The sequence below is a fragment of the Physeter macrocephalus genome, chromosome 11, assembly GCF_002837175.3.
Source record: "Physeter macrocephalus isolate SW-GA chromosome 11, ASM283717v5, whole genome shotgun sequence".
Lineage (NCBI taxonomy): Eukaryota > Metazoa > Chordata > Mammalia > Artiodactyla > Physeteridae > Physeter > Physeter macrocephalus.
The window spans coordinates 816,904-829,266 of NC_041224.1; the positions used below are offsets into that span (position 1 = coordinate 816,904).

Below are 12,363 nucleotides of genomic sequence, written 5' to 3' on the forward strand. Positions count from 1 at the left end.
AGACACCTGTGTGAAATACACAAACTGCACAACCGTACATGCCAACTCTTACATGTTCTTACAGGGTGTGTCTCCTTGGCTACATTTGATTGGTCCAGGGATGGCTTCTTATATAAGCCAGGCCAATCAGAGCTCTTCTGTGGAATTTTTTCCAACTAGACCCAAGAGAGTCAGACCTTCTCTGTTGGTGAAAGTCAAAAGATGAATTTCATGAGCTATTGGAGACTGAGATTCCTGCCATTTGAAAAAAGCCATCGGTAGTGAAAAAGAATGAAGCCAGTGCACAAGGAAACAAAGGCAAGAGATGAAGGCAGCACTGAAGTTCCTGGTTCCAGCGGTGCCTGAGACCAGTAGCATCCCCGTCCGTCTTGTGGTGGGTGGTTTGGTTGTTCAGCCGTCTCTTGGATTCCATGAGTCAAAGACATCCTTTTTTGCTTCAGCTTCTTCGACTTGGGTTTGCAACATGGCAACTTGAGAGTCATGAAAAAATGCAGCAGGGCTGCAAAGAGCAGCCATATATCATGGCAGCCACTGCATCCAGACATGCCTCCAGCCTGCCCAGGTCACCTGTGGCCAGCTCCTGCAGCCTATGCACAGAGAAGTCTGTGCTTGTTACATGATTAGGAGCCAGCAACTCCCTGTTTCTAGCAGTATGAGCTTATCCAAGCCTCTAGACCTCAGTTTCCACATCTGCAAAATGGGAATTTTAATAATTCCTATTTCATAGATTTTTTGAGAGGATTAAATGAAGTAATGCGTGTAAATATTTAGGACAGGGCCTGGCATCTAGTGCTCAATAAATGTTAGATCTGATTATATTATTTTATTATTTCCAGTGTCATATGGTGCTTGACACAGGATAGGCACTAGTAAGAGCTGCAGTGGCTGTAACAATCTCATTTTAGCCTTAACCCCATGGCTAACAGTCTTTGACCTTAGGAAAGTTATTTGTTTATTTTTTTTTGAATCTCAGTTTTCTCATCTATAAATGGGAAAAATAATAATATTTTTGGCAGGTTAATTGAAAGATAACATGAAATGATGTATGTAAACAAATTTCATGAACTCAAACTCTATCCAATTATAAAAGATGAAAGGTTAGAAAGATGAATCTAAGTTTGCTTCTTTACAGTGATACTAATATATCAGTATTTTAATAGCTAAAAAAGAAGTGAGAACTTGTAAACTGGTATCTTCTATTGAATGCAATAGGTACCATATGTCCTAAAAATAGAGATTTTTTTCTCCATTGGAATCAATAAAACTATTTTTACTTTGGGGAAAAAATATGTCCTTTAAACATTCTTGTTTTTCTTCAATTAGCTCTCATGCACAAATTCTGCTTTCCCCTCAGGAAGGCTGTCTGAGAATTTTGATAGTACCCCAAGCTCAGTCTGGGAAAACAACAATTTTACAATTTCAAATCAAATCTTGGCGTGATGTTTAAAACATTAGCCTGCCTACAACAAAAGAAGCCTTAGATCAAACCATCTGTTTTCTTAGCATGCTAGCCTTTGATAAGTGGAGATTTTGAAAATAAAACTGAATATAATCATCTCTGGACCATTTTGGTGAGAGAGTAGCCCCACCAGAAGAAAAAAAAAAGCTATTGCTTTTTTCTAGCAAGTTTGCAGATCTGAATGAAGAAGACGGTTAGCAGGGTAAATTCAAGTTAAAGAATGAAAAGCACGAGACCATATAAGAACAGGCAAGTTGAACACAATGCTACAACATCTCGTTTCTGTTTTAATTTAGAACATTACCCTGTCTGTTCTCTGTCACAACCTCCTCCCCTCTTAACCTGAACATTAGCAAGAAAGAAACTGGAAAGTGTGGGATTGGAAAGAGCCCGGGTGTCTGACTCAGCTATTTTCAAGCCTGGCCATAGACCTGCTCAGGGCAGCTCCTTGGTGCTGTGGTTGCGAGGTTGAGGTGGACACCCTCCAGCTGCACTGCCTTCCAGCAGCTCTCTCCCTTGCTTCCTTGCTAGCAAAATCTCAGTTTTGCTCCAGTCTCAATATGACTAACCCTAGTCTATAACTCAGGATTGGTGTCTGTCAACTCTTTGCTACTAGAGAAGGCAGAATGACGTGGTCCTGGCCAACGTGATATCAGGGGATCTGCTGGGGGCTCTGGGAAGGTTTCCTCTCAGACAGAGGGTGAAAGGCCCATGAGTCCAGCCCTCTTCCCTCCCCTTCTCCTTCCTTCTTTGAACACGTTCGTGTACAGAAAGGGGAATCAGAGGTTCCATGATCAGTATCTTCAATTTTTTTTTTTAAATTTTATTTTGGAGTATAGTTGATTAGCAATGTTGTATTAGTTTCAGGAGTACAGCAAGGTGATTCAGTTATACATATCCATGTACCTATTCTTTTTCAAATTCTTTTTCCATAATATCTTCATTTTTTTAAGGCCAGACCTGAAGTAAATTTTTCCACGAATGTCATGTGAGATGAATGCATTCTTGCAAATTGCTTTCCAAAAATGCACAGTAAGCAGTTCCTCCACAGGGCGTGAGACCTCTGGCCTCACCGTTCCTGGGCTGCTGGGCCTTGCTCTTGGCAATAGAGGCTCTGGCGCTGGCAATGGGGAGGTCACTAGGTTCACAGAACCTCATGCAAGAGATTTACAAAAAACCACAGAGCTAAAATAAATACTATTATAGGGGTATCAGAGACCAGTTTCAAAAGCTGCAAATATTTTCTGAACTCCTGCCATCCGATTTTCCCATAGCCATGTAGATGCAACGCAACTATTCAGTTCATTTGAATTGTTAGTTTACAAGATTTTTCTTGAAATGTTGACAATCCCTTCTACTTTTTCCCTCAAACTTTTATGAAACTCAAGAGTATTTTGATCAGAGAGAATACAGTCTTCTAACTTAATTATAAAAGTAATACACGGGTACATCCCTATCTGTCCTCTGCATTGCCTAGCTCTAGCTCTATTTAGCAAAGTGTGTGGAACATAGTAGATGCTCAATAAATATTTGTGGGCTAAATGCATGAAGAAATGCAGGAAACTTAGAAAAACAGAATTTTAGAGAAACTCCCTCTTCACATAGGGATTTGTAGACAGTCAAATCTTGTTCCATAAATGTATTTTCCATTTATATTTTAAGTTGTCTGCTTCTTTTCCTATAAAGGAGGAAGCCTATGGGACTTGTTATTTCCTGAAAATGAGAATACAGTTTTTGACTGTATTATCCTCCACTATAATAAGGGACAGAAGGATGGCAAGCTGCTTTCACAAGTTTACACATTGCTGGAAACAAATTTAAGTTTTCTAACTGCCACTACAAATTCCTCCACTCTGCTATGTAGGTCAGTCTAAGACATTTGGTAGAATTTTTTTTTAAATTTATTTTTTGTTTATTTATTTTTGGCTGTGTTGGGTCTTCGTTGCTGCGCACGGGCTTTCCCTAGCTGTGGCGAGCGGGGGCTACTCTTTGTTGCGGTGCGCGGGCTTCTCATTGTGGTGGCCTCTCCTGTGCGGAGACGGGCTCTAAGCGCATGGGCTTCAGTAGTTGTGGCACGCGGGCTCAGTAGTCGTGGCTCATGGGTTCTAGAGGGCAGGCTCAGTCGCTGTGGCGCACGGGGCTTAGTTGCCCCGCGGCATGTGGGATCTTCCCGGACCAGGGCTGGAACCCGTGTCCCCTGCATTGGCAGGCGGATTCTTAACTACTGCGCCACCAGGGAAGCCCAAACATTTGGTAGAGTTTTATAGTTCAACTAGAACAATTTTTAAAACTAAAGGAAACAAAGTAAATAATAAATGTTCTCCTTCAATTTCTATTACGTGGGGCAAACGTACGTCAAGGCATATTTTCTTTGCTCACTTGAAGAGTGATTTATGCCCTGATGTTACCAAGCTTGTTTCTGGGGCTGTTGGAGTTGGACGTGCAGCTCTGGAAGTAAATGAAGAGTCTGTCATTGAAACTCCCTGGAAATGTCCTCATTAGCAACATAATTTGGCAAATATGATACTGACGCCGCTGTACCAATCCCAGGTTGATGTATACACCATTCCAGTAAATCACTTCCTGCAGACCCTCTGCACGGTCAGGGCTGGGATTGTTACCCAGAAACGTTAGGGGAAAAGAACTTAGATAGAGTTTAGTTTTAAATTGCATCTGGCAGACTATTATAAAATGTTATTACAACAGTCCACAGGGAGCCACAACGGGATGCAACAGGACCTGAGTTCAAATTACACTCAATTTCTGAACATGGATGTTCCCGTTATCTGTACACTGGATTATCCTTACCTTTGGCAGAATTGTCCTCGGGAAAAAAACAGAGAAATAAGGACAGTTTGAAGTTCCAATTTTCCCATCTGATACTGGGTCACCATAAATGATCTGATAAAAAATAAAGAAGGATGAGGTGATGGGAGTGACATTTTAAATAGAGTTCTCTAGAGGAGAGGTGTCTCTGAGCAGGGAAGTGGGTGAATTGAGGATCAGCTTTGGGCTGCCTAGAAGAAGAAGCTCCAGGCTGTGGGAACAGCAGGTACAAAGGACCTGGGGCAGGCTTGTACAAGAGCAGACACGGGCAGGGGAGATGTGAGGACCAGCCGGTGTGGCAAGCAGAGTGAGCAAGGGATTGAGTATGTGAATCATGTCAGAAAGACACCTAGAGACGCAGTTGTGCAGGGCGTGGAGGCCCCAGGAAGGACTTTGGGTTGGTCGGTGCATTTACAGCGTATTGGCAAAAGTGACACAGTCCAAATTGCCTTTTAAAACTCTGGCTATAGTTTAAAGACTAAACTATGTGTGTGTGTTTGGGTGCGGGGCGGGGGGGGGGAAATGCTAAAAATAGAAATGGGAAAACCACATAGGGGGTTATTATAGAAAACCTCCCCAGAGATGACTGGGTTTGGACCAGAGACAGGATTTCTGGCTGGGTTGGATACGGGGTGGGAACAAGAGAAAAATGAAGGATAACTCTGGTTAAGAGCCTCATCAACTGAGTAGCACTATAGTGGTCCCTCTTATTTGGGGGTATCTGTTCCAGCACCCCCCAATGTCCCTGCGAATACCTAAATTCGAGGATGCTCAAATCCTTTATATAAAATGGCATAGTATTTGCATGTAATCTATACACATCCTCCTGTATTCTTTAAATCATCTCTAGGTTACTTAAAATATCTAATATAATGTAAATACTATGCAAATAGTTGCCAGAGTGTGGCAAATTCAAGTTTTGCTTTTTGGAACTTTCTGGAATTTTTTTTTCTGAATATTTTCAATCCGCGGTTGGTTGAATCCACAGAGGCAAACTCACAAGTATAGAGGGCTGACTGTATTTATTAAGACGGGAAAGGTTGTGAGAGAAGCGGGTTTAGGTGGACATAAGCAGGTCACCCAGAGGCCAATTTTAGACAGGTGAAGGGTGAAATCTTTGGAGAACCCCTCTTAGTGAAGGTGATGGTTGTAGATAGGCACTTTGGGCCCTGCTCTTATAAAAAAATGACATCAAGAGGGAAGAGGCCTAGTAAGATTATCTCATGTGGCTTTCTGAGGCCTTACAGTGTGGGACGCTTGGAGGCCCAGCTGCTATCATAGGCATGGCCAGCTGTTAGTGCCGCTGGTTCATTGAGGTGCTGACGCCAGGGGAAGATGCGTGTGCTCAGCCTTCTGCAATAGTACAACACCCAGGAGATGGTGCTGAAAGCCGACACGGTGACTGTCAGGCATTCTAGCAGCCCGAGAATGTCGAGACCAGCTATGTGGTCTGGGAGGCTGGAAAGGAAATCAACCCAGAGAATCCCACACATTGGAGTCTATCTTATTCCTACTTAATAATGTGCACTTACCTCATCCTGCCGTTCATGTCCTACTGCAGCCACCGAAAATATTCCCATGGTTAGAAGACCTGACTGGAAAGACGAACTTGGATATCTCATGGTGAAACAGAGACTTCGACAAATATAGACAGACATGCCCCCTAGAAATATCTCTTTGGGGATCTGCTCAAGTTAAACGAGCAGCAGATAAAGTTTTAGCAGAAGCAGAGGAGCTATGAATTGAAGGTGAAGAGTGGTAGAGATCGGCCTTGATAGAGATCGGCCCACAGAAAAAAGAATGAAATAGCAACAACACAGATGGACCTAGAGATGATCATACAAAGTGAAGTAAGTCAGACAGAGAAAGACAAGTACCATGTGATATCACTTATGAATCTAAAAAACAAAAGATGCAAATGAACTCATTTACAAAATAGAAATAGACACACAGCCATAGAAAACAAACTTACGGTTACCAAAGGGGAAAGTGGGGAGGGATAAATTAGGAGTTTGAAATTAACATACACACACTACTATATATAAAATAGATAAACAACAAGGACCTATTGTAGAGCACAGGGAAATCTACTCAGTATTTTGTAATAACCTTAAGGGAAAAGAATCTGAAAAAGAATAGATAGATAGATAGATAGATAGATAGATGACTGAATCATTTTGCTGTACACCTGAAACTAACACAACATTGTAAATCAACTATACTTCAGTTTAAAAACAAGGAAAAAAATCCTAATCCAAGCATTCATTTTTCTCATCCTTAAAAAAAAAGATAAAGAGATCGGCCCAAAGTATGGACTGTACAAACAAAACAGATGAGGTCTTTGTCTGAGGCTAAGTTTGTGGAAAATATCGCAGCAAAGTCAAAATTAAGGCTGAGAAAAGATCTCTAATCAAGACTGATCTAGATGATGACGTAACTGCCCTAAATCAGAGGTGTTTGGGGCATGCTGAGGTAACCGTGACTCAAGATATTTTCAGCAGGGGAGACAGGAGGATCAGAAGTACAGTAAACTGTTTCCAAGACTCTCTCTGCAATTCTGTAAAGGCCAGAGAAGAATGGAATGTATCTGAACAGTGGACGGCCCGAATACAGCACCTGTGGATCCCGTGCTACCAAGTACCCTTTCCCAGCTGCCCGCAACTCACAGGACCAGGAAAGAGTCCAAGGAAAAGAAGAAACAGAACGCTTCAAAACTGACGCTACACCGCCTCCCGCAGGAGGCCACTGAAACCAGTAACAGAGGAGGATACCTCTGCCCGTGACACTCAGAGTCCTGAACGTGGTCAGCTCTGAGACCAGTTTCTCAAGCCAGGCTTCCCTCAAACCAGAAGAAAGGTTCTCGAGCGTCCACCATCCTAAGTCAGGCAGCGATACCACGTTGATAGCCATGCTTAATGCAAAAGACTTTCTACCGGGTCTGAAATTTGTCCCATCAGATGAAAAGCAAAAGCAAGGCTGCCAATGAGAAAATGAAACTATATTTCAGAGAAGGAAAGAGAGGATGCGGCCAGAGGGCAGGACAATCATTGCCCCAGTTCCTTATGGAGTAGTAACCAGCCCCTTAGGTGCATTTCTTTTTTAATTAAAAAAAATTGTTTTTAAAAAAATTTTTTGGCTACGCTGCACATCTTGCAGATCTTAGTTCCCTGACCAGGGATTGAACTCAGGCCCTGGCAGTGAAAGCGTGGAGTCCTAACCACTGGACCGCCAGGGAAGTCCCTAAGTACATTTCTTAAGAGTAGGAGGACCAGGTTGTAACAGGTTTGGTTCAAGGTCCCTCCTGGCAGTTAAGAGATTGGCTGTGGCTTTTGCCTGATGGTTCACTAGTTGATACATTTGCCAAAGCTAAAGATTGTCTCAAGGATGACGAAGTTTGGCTCCAAATGTTCAGCCACGTGATATAACGGTATTAGAACTCTCAGCTATCACAACCATCCTTTGGATAGATCACTTTTCTTACAGCTCTGAGAAACCTCTGCAGCTACACAGTAACGCACACATCCCACTTGAGATTCTGAATTAGTTGGTTTCTCCTGTGTCTGGAAATTGGGATTAAGAAACATGGACATATTTTATACAGGGGACATATGTATACGTGTGGCTGATTCGCTTGCTGTATTGCAGAAACTAACAGAACACTGTAAAGCAACCATACTCCAATAAAAAAAAAATAATAAAATAAACGTTTAAAAATTAGAAATTTAAAAAAATTAAAGAGAAAAACACGGCTATACCTTGACCTAAAGGCTAAGAGTCAAGTTTTATAAATTGACTAAAAACTTAAAGAAGATGAAGTTCACAGATTGCTCTCTTACAAGACCTAATTTCACCCTTCGTGGAGAACCCTGACGGACGCACTTAGGTTCTGTGACTTTTGTCTTTTCCCGTCGCCTCCCCCAACTCCTGATGGTCTTTAATTCTTCATCGCCCCAGAAGTCCTTCCTCTCCTCCCCGCTTGGGTTCCGGACCTGGCACAGAGTAGACGCTTCCTCCAAACTACCACCCCTGGGATGCTATGGCACAGGGAGGCGCAGCTTGAGAAACAGGATACTGTTTGTTGCGCTTATCGCCAGTTTTGTGATGACCACGATTGCCATTTAGAACACGTTGGCCTCACCGCTAGCCCGTGGTCTAACCTCTGAACGATCTGTGTCTAATCGCAGAGCAGAGTGGCAGGGCCGTAAATGTCACCCCACTCCTCGGCTGGGATATATGCCCTCGTTAAGGTCGAGGAGAGGAAAGTTAAATATCAGGGTTGAGCTCCTAAGCAATCATGTCATTTCTATTGATCACCTAATGAAAATTTATGGCATTTAACAGTGAAGAGATAAGTTTACCTGGGGCTGCTAGCTGCCACAGCTGTCCTCAGCTGGCCACAGCCAAGAAAGGCTTTCACCGTAACTTTAATTTTAACTTTGAGCTTCTCCTGTTACCAGGGGGAAGGCGGGGGGAAGGGACACATTGGGAGATTGGGATTGACATATACACACTGCTGTGTATAAAGTAGATAACAAATAAGGACCTCCCGTGTAGCACAGGGAACCCTACCTAACACTCCGTAAATGGCCCATAGGGGAAAAGATTCTAAAAGAGAATGGAGGTGTATATATGTATAACTGATTCACTTTGCTGCACACTGAAACTAACACAGCATTATAAATCAACCATACTCCAATAAAATTTTTTTTAAAAAAAGATTCTCCTAATTGCAGAAAGCGCAAGAGGACTGAGGAAAAGTTGGGCACTTTAGGTCTGCAATTTCTTTACCCAACCCTGTAAATAAAAACATAGACACTGGTAAGCATCATGAGAACCCCGACAGATGAAATGTAGAGGGAAGATGTAAAGGGAATGTAACGGGAAGATGAAACCTTTGCTTAATCTATCTGGGTAGAGAATGCCTATGATATTTTCCTGGGGTCCTACAGATGTGATGTTTAATAGCAACTATAAAAACATCCAAATAGGGAGTGCAAATATGAGCATAGAAACAGTCACATAGTGATAAACCTGTCACACCTTAAAAAGAAGCAGAGATGTGTATCACATATTTGAAAAGGGTGGGAATCGAGTCATTTATCCAGTCTAATCTATAGTCATGAGAGGAAGTAAAAATTCCCAAGAGACCACGCAGCCATTCCTGGCAGGGGGATTGTGGACACAGCTCTTGACAACTGTGGCCTTGGGTAGTTTAAGGAGTTTGACATCACTTGTTGAACAAGAAACTTCCTATTTCTTTTAAAATTAATCAAGAGGGTGGAACAGGAGAAGAGACTTCCCTCGCCCCTGAGATTTTGCAGAGAACACTGAGCTGCTGCAGAGCACGTGGAGAGCCATGCGGACACGTCACCGACGGCCCTCTCGTGCACAGGTGCATGCACCCCACGTGACTCCCCAGCCCCTCACTCAGCCCAAGGAGGGCAGGCCAGCCGCTGGGAAGGTGGCAGCCTTCGCGTGCAACCTGCATCTGTGACTTGCCAGCTGTGGGACCCTGGACAGGTCCTCACAGTTTTCTTTGCCCCAGCTTCCTCTTCTGACAGAGATGTTAATAGCGCCGACTTTATAGCATTGTTGGGAGGATTACATGAGTTGCTCTAAGTCCCTGAAGTCCTTGAAGCAGAATGTGGCACACAGTCGTACTTTATGCTTGTGAAATAAAACAGGTAAGTGAGATGTTGCTTGTTTAGTGTCTCCCCTTCTAGACCATAAGCTGGATGGGGGAAGGACCTGCTTTGCCCTCTGCTTTAATTATTAAAGAAAAGGACCCACTGACCAGAAGTAAGGAATATCCATGTTAAAAACAGAGATTAAGTGACCCTCTTCCTGGGACTCCAACGCTGGTCCTCCTTTGAGGATGACTCCCTTCCCAGGGGCCAAGGCCATGCTATACGTGCTGTTCGGTTTGTTTGGGTTTTTTTAAACCTTGAAGAAATGCGTCCCTGACTTGTTTAATGTTCTTTGTTCTGAGGAGATATAAAACTGCGCTGGAAACCCTGCTTCTCTGGAGCACCTGGGAAGTGGGCTCCTGGGCTAGTCCTTGGTTTGGCTCAAATAAAGCGCTTTTCTATTCTTACGACTGACTGTTCAGTGGTTATTTTCGTCGACAGTTTTGCTCACGTTCTGAAATGGGGAGGAAGGAGGAGCATCCGCCTCGAAGCCGGTCCTCAGACGGCAGCCGAGCTGCAGGGACGGCTCCGGCTCTGAGACAGGGTTCACGGCTGCCCAGCCTGGACGCGAGGCCCGCAGTTCAGAACAGAGTCCAGTCCCAGCAGGAGCCTGGAGGACGAATGAGAGATGGGGGCTCACACCCAGCTGGGTGGTCACCGGGCACTCTCAACAGCCTCTGGGAAGCCCATGGTCGCGGGCTTCTCTCACTCCCTGGGCTGGGCTGCCACGTGCATCTGAAAACCAACATCCTTCCATTCCTGAAACTGGCTCACGATGTTTTAATTTTATTTTTATTTTATATTGGAGCACAGTTGATTAACATCGTTGTGTTAGCTTCAGGTGCACGGCAAAGTGATTCTTCTACATAGACAGATATCTATTCGTTTTCAAATTCTTTTCCCAGTCAGGTTATTACAGAATATTGAGCAGTGTTACAGCAGGTCCTTGTTGGTTATCAGAATAGATAAATATAGCAGTGGTCTCATGACTTCTTTAAGTCAAGTTCGAATTATTGAAGCTTATTTTCTAGTTTGATCCTCCAATTTTCTTACGGTTTCTTTTCTATTTTCCTATCAGAACTCTTTAGGGTATTTTTCTTTTCTTTTCTTTTTTTTTTTTTTTTTTTTTGTGATGGTGTTTTTATTTTGTTTTACTTCCTCTTCTATTTCCTTAAATCTATCTCCCAGCAGCTTTACTGACTTTTTCTATTTCAGTTTCTGATCTTGACTTCAAGAACCCTCCAGTTCTCCTTCTGTGGATGTAAACGTATCCTCTTGTCTCTCCCTGAGGAGTTCAGCTGCGAGATGTTTGGGGGAGTTTGTTTCTCCTCCTCTCTGGATAGTTCCCAGCTCCTTTGGGCTCCTTTTCATCTCTTTTGTCTCTTTCATGTCCGCAGCATTGATCCCATCCCGAGCTCTTCTTACCCACCCATATGAGAGCAGACCTTCGGAGTCGAGGGGAGCCCTGTGCAGGGCTGGCCCGCCTGTCCTGGTGAACCTCGCTGTGGGGTTTTGGGCAGAGGTGGCCATTTTGTCAAGTGACCCTCAAATATGCATGTCTGTACATCTGTTTCTCCAGAGAAGTGTCCTCCCCTTCCCACCTGGATAGGATCAGCCCGGTCCCGTGTTGAGGGAAGAGAGATGAGCCACCTCCACCAGCCTGGTGTTCTTCAGACCCTTCCTTCTGTGGGAACTCCAGAAAGTTCATCCCATCTTTCCAGCAAATTCTAAAATTCAGTAGGGTAGTTTTTTAAAGGTTGCAAATCACACCTGAAAACATTTTTTCTTATATCCCCTTTGGAGGAAAACAATGAAAAGTGGCTCTACAGTTATAGTTTGGTTGCACAAGGGCTTGGTCACCCGGGCTGGCGTTTCCACATGCATGTTCACAAGGTGCTGCGTAGGGCAGGAGTGGGACGTGGCCCAGGGACACCTGGGTGCTCTTGTCCTGGGCCCATGGGGACAGGGTGCTGTGTAACCGAGCCTTCCCAGAATAGACTCCCAGCCTTGTCCTCCACCTGCCTTTTGTCTGTAGAAAAACTTTAGTGAAAGAGTAAATTTAATCAGAGAAGTGAGAAAATGCAGAAAGAAAGGAAAACAGTCAAGCAAGACAAAATAATAACTGTTTAGTCATTAAACAAAGTCAAGGACATTTAGTTCCTCCTCAAGGGCTATGGAGAATATTCTGAGCCATATTTTTATTTTTTATTTTTTTTTTCCGGCACGCGGGCCTCTCACTGCCGTGGCCCCTCCCGTTGCGGAGCACAGGCTCCGGACGCACAGGCTCAGCGGCCACGGCTCACGGGCCCAGCCGCTCCGCGGCACGTGGGATCCTCCCGGACCGGGGCACGAACCCGCGTCCCCTGCATCGGCAGGCGGACGCGCAACCAC

The 12,363-nt window shown here is 44.0% G+C and overlaps 1 pseudogene; it reads left to right on the plus strand.

Moving 5' to 3' along the window:
* Positions 1-5,941: 5,941 nt before the first annotated feature.
* Positions 5,942-7,388, plus strand: LOC112067396 (parafibromin-like; annotated as a pseudogene).
* The last annotated feature ends 4,975 nt before the right edge of the window (positions 7,389-12,363 follow it).